General features: G+C 34.2%; 3 non-coding genes across 3 annotated transcripts; all 3 read right to left on the minus strand.

Annotated features, from left to right (window-relative positions):
• Positions 1-12,053: 12,053 nt before the first annotated feature.
• LOC149426073 (5S ribosomal RNA) lies at positions 12,054-12,172 on the minus strand. The gene has a single exon (XR_016303321.1). It is a non-coding gene; the product is annotated as a 5S ribosomal RNA (ribosomal RNA).
• Positions 12,173-12,495: 323 nt separating this feature from the next.
• On the minus strand, positions 12,496-12,614 carry LOC149426074 (5S ribosomal RNA). The gene has a single exon (XR_016303240.1). It is a non-coding gene; the product is annotated as a 5S ribosomal RNA (ribosomal RNA).
• Positions 12,615-12,937: 323 nt separating this feature from the next.
• LOC149426075 (5S ribosomal RNA) lies at positions 12,938-13,056 on the minus strand. Its single transcript, XR_016303258.1, has one exon. It is a non-coding gene; the product is annotated as a 5S ribosomal RNA (ribosomal RNA).
• Between the last annotated feature and the right edge of the window lie 221 nt (positions 13,057-13,277).

Here is a 13,277-nt window from a genome sequence, read left to right on the forward strand (position 1 = left end):
TCTCTTCATTCTGTTCACCTACGACATCCCCCGAGACGAGAGATGCAATCTGTCTATCTACGCAGATGACGTCAAACTATACGTTTCCTCGCTGAAAGCGAATATGGCCGCTATTTACCTACAGAGGGCGCTCGACGCGCTCGTAGAATACTACAAAAAATGGCGCCTGAAACTGGACGAGGCGAAAACTGAAGCCATCATGTTCACGAGAAAACGTGTAAACAGAACACCTGACTTCAACATCGAAATGGGAGGACACAGCATAGAATGGAAAGATGAAGTGACATATCTGGGCCTGACCATGGACTCCCGCCTCAACTGGAAATCTCACCAAGCGAAGATGCACACGCGCACGCGACAAGCGATCGGCATGATGAAGCCAATTTTCAATAGACGGAGTCCGCTACTTCCCAAAACCAAACTCCTCGTCTACTACTCGCTCATTCGTCCAGTACTCTCTTATGCGATTCCCGTATGGAGCAGCATCTCACACTCAGACCACAAGAATCTACAGACACTTCAAAATCTCTGCATTAAAATCACATACAACACGAGACTCAGAACAAACTTGAAGAGATTACACGAACGAGAACAAATTCCAACTCTATACGAATTCACACACAGACTTACTGAACGCTTTTACAAATCACTCACACTTAGTAAAAATCAACTAATACGAGACATAGGACAATACAATGCTCCGAGCGACCTGACATTCAGATACACACACAGACTACCTAAACACATCCTCATGGACCATGACCACATATGGCACATACCAGAACTAGACGCGGACGAATAGCGAGCAGTAGGTATTTCCTAAACTCCCGACCTTCTTCCCAAATATATAATGTTTATATATCTATTTATATATTTATATAATATTTTATAATTTGTACGTATATGTATGTTTATTTTCTATCTTCCCATAAGTATATATTAACATAAAAACAGACACACACACACACATCTCAAAAATGCAGGACATCATATACCGATGTTACTGAAGGCCGCAAACGTTTCAAGTTGACGTTCGGCCGCTCCTTCCTGGGTAAGGTTTTCTGCGATTTTCCTTACTCCCAACGGCAAATGCGGAAGGATTCCAACAAAAGGGCGCAGCCAAAATTTCCTCCCCCTATTCCCAACACAACACAAACAGACACGTATGTAGTATATGGCCGCTGTAGGTCGCTGCTGGTGCTGATGCTGGATGATGATACATGCAATTTTAGTAGGGTTTTTAGGTAACAAATTTTTTCCCTACCGAGAAAATACAAGGCCTCTAAGTCTATAAAAGCCAGGTAATATTTGAATAAACCCATATGAGGTAAAAATTGTGAGGCGCATATGACGCCGTTCTATTTGTATAAAGAACATTAACTTTAAATTCAGTAAATTTAAATGATTCACCACTTCATGGAATATAAGAATCTAGAAAATGAAAAAAAAAAAAAAAAATAATATGAATTTTCTTGAAAAATTCTGGATGTCTGGATACGTATGATACAGGAATGGTAAGAACAGCAAATATTATTTTTTTACTGTGAGTAGTTGAAGTAATAGTTACCCATATATCTTCAGCCTCTAATGTGGACCAGCTAGGTTGATGAGTAACATTATGTTTGGACTGGACGGCAATAAGAACACCCCCTCCCAATGTTTGACCTGTGAGATTATAGTTTCTATTACGTCTAAAACCATTATATCTTTCATCAAATATCTCCCGATCACAAATATTGTCGAGAAGCCAAGTTTCTGAAATACAGTTATGTCGCATGCCCGAGTGTCGTGTCTATCTAGCACTCTTTCGCCAGCCTAACCGCGCGAAAGTTACGTCGTTTCGCTTCCGAGCCTAGAGCTCCGCGAGTGCTCAAGCGCAGGTCACGTGGCGTGTATGATGTGATTTGTTTTTTTTTATTCAAAATTTCCACCGTTCACTCGGTGATGAAATCCCATCCGAAAAGCGAACTCTGCCGTTAAATTTTTTTGAAAAAAATCTTTCCGAAGGTTTAGAAATGTTAATCTACTATCTTAAATATAGCTATTTTTAAAAATGTCTAACAATACCGGGCCAAAGTTTTGACGTATGCGAAATCAACAAAAAATGCCATTTTAGTTAAATATTCAGTTTGGCTTCATTTCCGTAGTAGACATCTAGCGGCGGGGAACGAAAGTGCGCATAATGTGCGAAGGAAACTCTCTAATGCTTCGAATCATTTGGCCTTCTATCTCACTGCTACGCTGATGACCAGCAATTTTATTTTTACTGCTTACCAGAAGAAATAAAGAGTCTAAAAATTCGTATAACTGAGTGTATAGAAGCAATTACTCGCTGGATGACCTCAAATAGATTGAAACTGAATCCCACAAAGACTGAGTTTCTGTGGACTGCTATAAGCAGACGTCAGCATAACATTGAAAACTCCCCAATAACCATTTCAGGAAGTGACATCACTCCTAAAACGTGCATAAAATTACTGGGTGTCAATCTGGACGCTAATGTTTCCCTTAAAACTCAGGTGAACAGAACTGTAAGCACGGGGTTCTTTCAATTGAGGCAAATTAAAGCAGTGCGGAAAAACCTGCCAACAGAGGCGACTAAATTGTTAGTCAATTCCTATGTTATTTCACGTCTAGATTATTGCAACAGAATATATGCTAGTCTCCCCAAATGTCAAATCAACAAATTACAATCCGTTTCAACGCCGCGGCAAGGCTTATCACCGGAGTATCTAAATACTCCCACATTTCAGAGCATCTCGAAAATCTCACTGGCTCAAATGTCCTGAAAAAATCCAGTTCAAGGTATGCTGGATGGTATTTAAGTCACTTAACGGAATGGGTCCGGCTTACTTATCAGAATTGTGTATTCCAGAAGATTCCAATTCCCGACAGTCAACCCTTAGGTCAGCAACGTCATCAGCTATCGGAATGTTGAAGGAACCAAAGCGCACACCAGATACTAAGTTCGGTGAGCGTGCTTTCGCCGCGTCAGGGCCTAAAGCCTGGAATGGACTGCCACATGATTTGAGAATGATCGCAGAGTCGACAGAATTTAGGTATAAACTTAAAACGCACCTTTTCAGACAGTCGTATCCATAATTTCAGAAACCTCCACTTTCACAGTCGACGGCAATTTAAATTAACAAAATGTAAAAAAAAATATTTTTATAAGTAATAATTGTTCGCGTCATGTATTTTTTATCAGGAGATTTTTTCAATGTGGATGAGTGTTTCAGGCGAACAATTATTGCTTATAAAAATAATTGTTATCCTTTGTGCTATGCATAAATAAAATCTTGTCTTAAAAACATTAATTTATCAAAAAAATAATAATGTAAAAAAATACTAAAAATAAAATAAAATAAATAAATAAAAATGATAACAACTAACAATTTGTAGGCTCTTTAAGACAGTTAAAATACAGTTAAATTCAAATAAAAACTATAGCAGACTTAAGGTCATGCGATGACCAGTGTTTTTTGATATAGTGTCCTCTGCGTGCAGTTGTATCTTTTATAAGCATAAACTTTTTAATATAAGTGTGTTTGTCGGAAGTGACTTGCCAGGTTAGTATGTTTTGGTATCTTTTCTAAATAACAAATGTAGATCCTAGGAAATAGTTGTATAGCGCCCTTGAGGTGATTTTTCACAAAAACGGCGCTCTACAAATTATCCAATAATAATAATAATTATTATTATTAATACAGTCGTAGTTCTATATCTATCCTTTCGAATTGTCGTTGATGTGCCGTTATCATTTTGTCGATTCGGTTTCACAATTTATAATCCCTAAGCGGGTAAAAAAATAAAAATTGATAAAAAAAAAATACTAAGCAGTTGATTTTTTCAAATATTTCTCAAATTACGAAGCGTAAATTTTTTGTTTTTTTCAATACATTTATCGTTATGAATAATTACTTTTTTTACAAAAATTGTATCGGCGTTCGTGAATTCAAATAATGGACACTTGATTGATGTCATTTTCAGAAAAATAATTTTATAGTTGCCTGCAACGGGCGAAACAGCTAGTCTAAGTTAATGCAAATACGATCTTGTGACGAATCAAATTTCGTCACAAATAAACTTGAATGTTAAACTGAATATGTCCCGCAGTGTGCGCCCAAAGACAAAGAAAGTGTTGACAGACGTGGGTTGTAAGGAAAGAAGTGAGAAGTGCGTGGCGACAGGTCCTACGAGCTCAGGAAGGAAGAGAGGCGGGAGAGAGAGGAGACTGAGACAGGAGTGGTGGTGAAGCACGCGTTCCCACGATGACCAGACGCGGCCGGGAGGACCTGAGTTGCAGAACTGCAGAAGCTGCCACGTAGGACTTCGGCCTTACTAAGGCCAACCAAAGGAACCAACTCAACGACAACAGTGTAGCTACAGTGAATAATGGAGAAGCAACCCGATCCATATGACAACTAGTTAAGTTATAGATCTAAGTATAATTTAGATTTAGTATTAAAACTTGACAAACCCAATTAAAATCGAGAAGCGAACCGGATTGGTGAGAAGGCAGAACATACGACTGAAGAGGTAAATGTAAAACAGCAATATATTTAAGTATTATTCTGAGCTAGTTACGGAGGATATGTTAACGATATTGTTACAATCTCCATATGCCAAATATACCATCACACCTATAATGAAGTTACATACATTTGAAAGTTTACACAATTTTACACAGCCCTGTAAAAGTGGAACCATTTAACTGGGAAAAACGAAATGGGATACTCACATAAGTAAAATATTTAAAAACGTTTACGAGCCATTTCTTGTGAATCTACAAAATTAAATTATTTCATGCCAGAAGTACGTTAAAAATAATCTATTCGTCAGTAGCGGAATCTACTCTCAGATACGAAATAACGTATTGGGGAAAGTCGTACAAGATAAATATAGGTTATTTTCAAACAATCCAAAACTCTATGATTAAGCTTTTGGTAAGCAAAAGTATTTATGCGCAAAGAAGAGACAATAAGTTATTATATTAGTCAGTTGATGACCTCATAGTATATAATAAGAATGACCTGTTCGAGGGATGTTATGGTTTAAAATTGTATGCCGAAATCCATTGTCGAATTTTATATGATCACACCTATAATACAAGATTTAGTCAAAATACGTACGTCCATTCCAAAAATTACTAATAAATACTTTATTATTTTTTTTAATGATAAACTAATGTTTATAAGACAAGCTTTTTATGCATAGCACAAAGAATAATAAATTATTATAAGCAATAATTAGTCGCCTGTAATATCAATACAAATTGAAAATATCTCCCGAGTAAAAATAAATGCCGCCGACAGGAATTGAACCCGCGCCTCATATATTTTTGCTGTTCTATATGTATTTTATTTTCACTTAAAGTTGGTTGTTTACAGGTAGAAAAAATATAATAAGCAGTAATTGTTGATTGTAGTACTAGTACATGTTGAATTATTTGGCGTGGTGGATATAAGCCGACGTGGCACAGTGTTCCAGAGCGTCTGACCGGACATCGGAAGCCGCGGGTTCAATTCCCGTCGGCGACATTTATTTTTACTCGGGAGATATTTTCTATTTGTATTGATATTACAGGCGACCAATTATTGCTTATAATAATTTACTAAAAAATACGTTCAAAGGACATTTACTTATCTTGTGCCTTCTAAATTTAATAAGGTGCCAATCAAAGAGTATGGTAGTTCCATGGTGCCAATCTATTTATAAAAGCGAATCAACCGGCATAACTGAACAAAAAAAGCTAAAACAGCGGTTAATGGATTAAGATTTTCCATACTGATATTGTTTACAAATACACTAGTATCCATCGATTGTATGCATGTAATTGTATAAATATGCCTATGAAAGTGTTTTAAGTATGCTGTGTGCCTTTGAGTGTGTGTATGGCATTTGAGTATGTTGACTGTCTTATACCTATCTATCTGCCTATGTATTGTATGTCTTTGTATTTTAGTCCCTTAAATGTTATTCTTCTGTATCTATTTGATTGTGGCTCCTCGTTATATAATTAATATCTTAAGCATGACCTGCTGACAAACTGCTTTGACAGCTTAGCGGGTGTGTGTCAGAGGTTTTGGTAATCTAATAAACTTTTTCGTGGGGCTGCGGTACCCAAACCCGCCTACCAGATTGATTGTAAAAAAACGGTCAGATTTCACGAATTGATATTTTTGAAAAATCGTAATGGTTTGAAAAATAAGATTTAAAAACTTGATTTATAAGAATATCTGCCATAGAAAAAAAAATCAAATTGAATATTCTGCTATCCTTCCACAACCACGCTCAAGCCCGCACCACAAGCAACTCCACCATCCAACCCTTTCTGCCGTAAACAAGCATAAGTCCTTAAAATACCTAACAACGTTAAACGCCGGAACAATTAATTTCATGGCAACCTGGAACAATGCCTTGTGTTGCCGTATGCATAGTAGAATTAAAACGGGGATTATGGCTATCAGAGTGTAAGGGCGGTATGTAAATTAGATTGAAAAGCACATTGCCGTTCTGATACCCGCGTCTGTTTTGCGATCATGAACCTAGCTTTAGTCTAGTTTAAAGAACATACTGCTTTACGAACTGATTTTCTATTAGCGTTAAAGATCTAATTTAGTATGAATGTCATGTCGATCAAGAACTAATAGAAATGTAGTGAGTGAATGAATGTAGTGAGCGAAGTGAGAGATGTGAGTGAAAGTGAGTTAGTGATTGACGCCTTTTTGGTATTTTTGTAGGTTACAATGTTCCATTATCGAACAAATTTATTATTATCTTTTTAATGTATCTTTTTTTTAATGGTAACTGAGTAACTGGTGATTTCATAAATTATGGATCTACGAGATTGTGAAATGTATTATGTAGTTCTGGAATTTTTTTATGTATATTAATTATTCCTACTTTATATTAATTTACACCTACCAACGTTATTATTATTTTATAAATATTACAGATATTATCCTATGTACAGATTTTGATTGGATGTATTACTTTTATATGAAAAAGCGATTTTAAGCGTATAAATAAATAAAATAAAACAGTAGGTTGTGGCTGAATTCGGGTCTCTGTAAAATAAATGACTGGAGTTAGACGGATGACTAAGCGTATACAAATCTTCATTGAAAAACTGTTCTGGTTGTTTCGTTATACAGCTCTCCGAATTTCGTAACCCGACACTGAAATCTTACCGCATACCTTAAGGGTATGATAGTTTCACGTCGGGAATATCAGGAAATTATAGTTCCGTGCTTTGTTTATGGATTAACCATGCTAAGCCAGTGAATTTATGGGTATTCGTACTGGCAGCTTCTGCCACTAACCAGTGGGAATATTCTCTGCCCGGTTCGATGCCGTAAGAGAAGGTTGGACTTGTCCTTTTTTTTAAATGTCCATTTTTTTGAATGCACATAAACTTAGCTCTGCCGAGTTTATGTTTTATTTTTTTTAATAATCAATGTGATTTCTTTTTTCACTTTATTTTGTCCTTTCCGACTGCAGGTACCTAAGTTAGTATGATATCGCTTTTAAAACATAATATTAATTTAGAAGTGGAGTATATGATTCCTTATGCAACATTTTTACTTTTTTTTTCTTAAAATGGGATTGAACGTACGAAAAAGTGTAAGTATCGATGTAATACGCTGTAGCCTTCACGGGCAGGTTATTGGCCCTTGGACCTTGGGACAGGCACCCTTGCTGTAGGTAATTTAAAGATGATATTAAATATCAGTAACCAACTCGTTTTAAAAAACAGTCGGGTGACCAATTATTTTGTCGCAAAACAGTTTAATGCAGTCTCCTACATTTTAAATTTACACGTAAGGTTTTTATTTTATTATTACGGTAATCCGTTCAATTATTTGCACTTCTTTTTTTTTCTTTGTTATGGGGGTCGTTAAAAGTGTGAAAACTACGCATTATTTCATAGATTAGGTACTATTTAGCAATTTGCGATTCACGGAAACACCCTTATTTCATGTTAAGGAATTCACAATTTTCAAAATCGTTTCATGAGATAGAAAAAAGAGGAGAGATGCTCCGCTCGGCTTTACGGTTTGTAAACATTTGTACCCCGATCAACGATCAGCATGCGTAATATTGCGTAACCCATCAGTTCCTAGTATTGACCAGAAAGTACCGAATACAAGACCGGGCTGCAGGAGGGGGGGGGGAGGGTTAAATACAACGAAGATGACAGGAGTAAAGAAAAAGTGAAACGCCGAAAACAAAAGCCAAATTGTTCGGCTTGCTACTTAAAAATATACGTGATGCGACTATGTGAGAAGTTTGTTGGTATTTGGTGCTTTCTGATATGAGAGGGGCATCGCAGGTCAAGTTGTACTCTGCCGTTGCGTGGGTACCTAAAAACTCAAAAAAATATGTATATACACATATTTATTTCTTTTCCAATTTTATGCCCAGGTTAAATCTTCCCCATAGGAAAAACTAAACCCTTCCACACACTTTCACAAATGATCATCTAGTCAATCAAAATTATGCAAGTGCATTATATAAACAAAATAATACAAGAACAACACGTCAACTCACCAGATATCAAATGGGAAAAAAATTCACCGACTCCAGATATTTTCATATCAGAGGGTTCGGCTCGGTAGAACTCCTAACACGGCCTATAAATCCTACTGATCCCTCAAAATAAATATTTAAAAAATCTTTCGTTATGTTACATGTATTTAAAATGACTGATTTTCGCATTTTTATGTATAAATTTTTTGATAGATCTAATACGCCTAAATTTTTAATTAGAGAGCTACGTATAATGCCAGTAGCCGAAATAACGAATGGTAATATTTTTATAGTCTGAGCCAAATCAATGCCAAATTATTTTTATCTCATTTTCTAAATCCGTGTATTTTCATATTTTTTTTCACTAACAGATTTTTGAATATTACAGGACTTTGGAATAGCGACATCAATGATAAATTTTTTTTTTTTATTTTGTCATGTAAAACTATATTGGGTCTATTTTGATTAATCTTTCGGTCTGTTAGTATAGTTTTATCATAATATATTTTATAAAATTCGTTTTCTAAAAATGAATTTGGTTCGTATTTATAATATGGTATTATATTACGGCAGTCAATCAAATTATGTTTAGTTATCAAACTTTGGTGAATTATTTTTAAAACTTGATTGCGCCTAAATGTATACTCGTTTGGTGCTAATATAGAACATCTTGATATAATATGTTCTATAGTTAATGAGTAGAAAAGCCAAAAATTTTCTACACAAATCATCAATTTGATTTGTATTTTTGATTATATGCTGCCTATAATTTTTAGTATTAATGACTCTATCCTGAATGGCAAGCATAAATCCTTCTTTTTCTGCGCTCAACTCTCCAATACTCAACCATTTGTTTGACGAAAATTTATCAACATACGTTTGGTTGAGATAAATGAAGTGTTTTGCGTGTAAAATTTTATTTGACCAGGAATCTAATAATTCCTGATTGGGATTTATAAAAATGTTGCCATTCTCGTCGAATAAATTTAAAAACGTAATGTTTCTATCTGCCTTGCAAATTATTTTGTGCATTTCTGAGCTATGAGCTTTTCTTATGGAAAAAATTTCTTAGCATTTCTACCTGATTATATTTCAAAGAAGTTATTTTGACTATACTTCTACCTCCTAAATTTCTAGGTAAATTAATTCTTTCTATAGCTGAATTTGGATGATGGCAATTAAACTTTGTTAGCGTAGTTCTAATTAATCGTTCTTAGTTATCTAAACTGTATTGGAACATTTAATTATGCCAAATGAGTACATTAATAGAGGTATTGCCCAAGTATTTATTGCTTTTACAAATTTTTTAGCAGATAGATTGCATTTTTAAATTTTCCTGATCCTACTTTGAAATTAAATCCTAATGTCATTTTTAATACAGTATGGTCTAATCTATTTGATTGTGGGTATCCTAAATACTTATAAACCTCATCCCTTTTAATACTAGTAATTTGGAAATTTCTAAATATACTCTCGTCCCCATCTACAATTTTGCCTTTCTCTATATGGATCGTTCTACATTTATCTAAACCAAAAGTCATTTTGAATTCCTCTGAAAAGTTTTTAACTACCTCTATCATTTTCTCTAAATTTTGATCAGAATTTGAAAATAATTTTATATCTTCCAAAAATAATAAATGCGAAATTTTACTACTCTTCCTTGTATTACCCTTAATTTTTATTCCAAACTTGCTTGTAATTAACATTTTAGATAGAGGATTCAATGCTATGCAAAACCAAAAAGGACTCAATGAGTCTCCTTGAAAAATCCCTATTTTAATTGAAATACCCGGTATTACTATTTTCTTACCTTTTGAATTGATAAGTAAATTGGTATTCCAAAAGGACATAATATTTTCCAAAAAGCTAATAATAATGGGGTTAATTTTAAATATATTTTATACTTTGATCAGCCACGAGTGCGGGACACTATCGAAAGCCTTTTGATAGTCTATATAGCAAGTACGTAAATTACGTTTTTGAGTTTGAATCTGTTTTAGAATTACAGAATCAATAACTAATTCTTCTTTACATCCCATTTGTTTTCTGCGATAACCTTTTTGTTGTTCAGATAAAATATTTTTTTCATATGAATGAGTATATTTAATCTGTCAAGCAAGGGGTTAAAATTTTCTAAATTGTCGGTAAACATGTAATGGGTCCGTACTGAGAGGGATTTTTTATATTTTCGCTTTTGGGCAAAACATAAGTAATGCCCTTAGTTACAAAATTTGGAAAATTTTGATGTTGACTGACAAATTTTGAAAGATTTTTTGCCAAAAGAGGATGTAAAGTAGTCAGACGTTTGTACCAAAAATTATGTATCCAATCGCAACCCGTAGCTTTCCAATTATGAGTATTTTTAATAATTTTGGTTAACAATTCAACCGATATATTAGAAAAACTCATTTGTTCAATGCCTGAAAAATTGAGTTCTTCATTTTCTAGCCAGGGACTTGACTCGTTATGTTTTACATCTTTACTCCAAATTTTAGTCCAAAAATCACGCATATCTGATTCAGATGCCAACGGAATATTATTATTCGAAATAATATTTTGTCTATCGTCAAGTTTGGGATAAAATATTTTTTAATTTTTCTGGAATAATCTATTATTTTTTATTATACGTAATAATTATATCTTTTTAATCTACTAGCTTTTACACCTAATTTTTGTTTTAATAAATCCATTAAATCATTAATTATATTTTCAATATTATGAATATCAATGTTATAACCAAATTTTCTCCGAATTTCATCTACAAGTCTCAAAATTTTCCTACTTCTATTTCCATTTTTATATTTCATTACTCTAGCTATGTTACTTCTTAAAAATACTACATCATTTTCTAATCTGATCTACCATTCTGGTTAACTATAACTATATGATCTATCATCAAAGGATGATAATCTAATTCCTAACTTATTACAAACAATAATAGCACTAGCATATACTATTGTATGAAGATCTAAAAAACTAATTTCGTTAAATATAAATTTTGGTAAAATTATGTTATTTAATTCAAAAGTTAATTGAGATAATTTCTTTGACGTATGCAATTTTTGTAATTTTGGTCTAACTGTTGGCTCTGCATATATACCTATGTGTTCATATTATTGAAGTGAAACTTCTTTACCCGCGTCATGCAATTTCGAGTACCGGAGTAAAACCAACTCATGACCGAAACGAAAATGCGGGACCGATTAAAGTTCATTTGATCTAGTCAAAGTTTTGAAGTAAAATATAAATGCTTCTTAGCTCATCTCGACAACTGGCGTTGGTGGTGTAATGGTCAGCGTAGTTGCTTTCCAAGCAGTTGATCCGAGTTCGATTCTCGGCCATCGCACATAATTTTTTTGTTTTTAACGCCTTTTTTTTTTTCAATGGTTGACCATAATATCAATCCACTAAGTAATATTTTAGGCCTGTAGCATACTTGAAAAGTTAAAGAATGATATAAAATTTTTTATGATGTTAACGATAAAAAAATAAAAAAAAACATAAAATTACCATAAAAAATGGGCCAACGGCACGCGGTGTTCCCAAGCGGTCACCCATCCAAGTACTGACCGCGCCCAATGTTGCTTAACTTCGGTGATCGGACGAGAACCGGTGTGTTCAACATGGTATGGTCGTTGGCAAACGCTAAACAATATTAATTTCTATTCTACCTGCCAATAAATATATGAAAATTAGTATAAAAAAGCCCTAATAATACTGAAAACATTAGCAAGGTGTGTGCGACGTTGATAAAAATAATCATTACATACGCGCTTGAAAAAGATCGTAATTACATCCATAACTTTGCAGGAATTTTTTTTTTCAATGGTTGACCATAATATCAATCCACTAAGTAATATTTTAGGCCTGTAGCATACTTGAAAAGTTAAAGAATTTTATGATATTATTAATGATAGTAACGATAAAAAAATAAAAAAAAACATGAAATTACCATAAAAAATGGGCCAACGGCACGCGGTGTTCCCAAGCGGTCACCCATCCAAGTACTGACCGCGCCCAATGTTGCTTAACTTCGGTGATCGGACGAGAACCGGTGTGTTCAACATGGTATGGTCGTTGGCAAACGCTAAACAATATTAATTTCTACTCTACCTGCCAATAAATATATGAAAATTAGTATAAAAAAGCCCTAATAATACTGAAAACATTAGCAAGGTGTGTGCGACGTTGATAAAAATAATCATTACATACGCGCTTGAAAAAGATCGTAATTACATCCATAACTTTGCAGGAATTTTTTTTTTCAATGGTTGACCATAATATCAATCCACTAAGTAATATTTTAGGCCTGTAGCATACTTGAAAAGTTAAAGAATTTTATGATATTATTAATGATAGTAACGATAAAAAAATAAAAAAAAACATGAAATTACCATAAAAAATGGGCCAACGGCACGCGGTGTTCCCAAGCGGTCACCCATCCAAGTACTGACCGCGCCCAATGTTGCTTAACTTCGGTGATCGGACGAGAACCGGTGTGTTCAACATGGTATGGTCGTTGGCAAACGCTAAACAATATTAATTTCTACTCTACCTGCCAATAAATATATGAAAATTAGTATAAAAAAGCCCTAATAATAAGAGAGAAGAATACTAGAAGTTTCACTTCTGTCTTGCGTAGGCTTGACACACCCACTTTTTTTTATGAAGTAAGTTAGCTAATTCTACTACATTATCATCAACAAAGTTTAAATTTGCAATTTTGATTTCCCTAAGATTATAAA

Source organism: Hesperophylax consimilis, chromosome 1, assembly GCF_061612785.1.
Source record: "Hesperophylax consimilis isolate HC1 chromosome 1, BYU_Hcon_1.0, whole genome shotgun sequence".
In the NCBI taxonomy this organism is placed as follows: domain Eukaryota; kingdom Metazoa; phylum Arthropoda; class Insecta; order Trichoptera; family Limnephilidae; genus Hesperophylax; species Hesperophylax consimilis.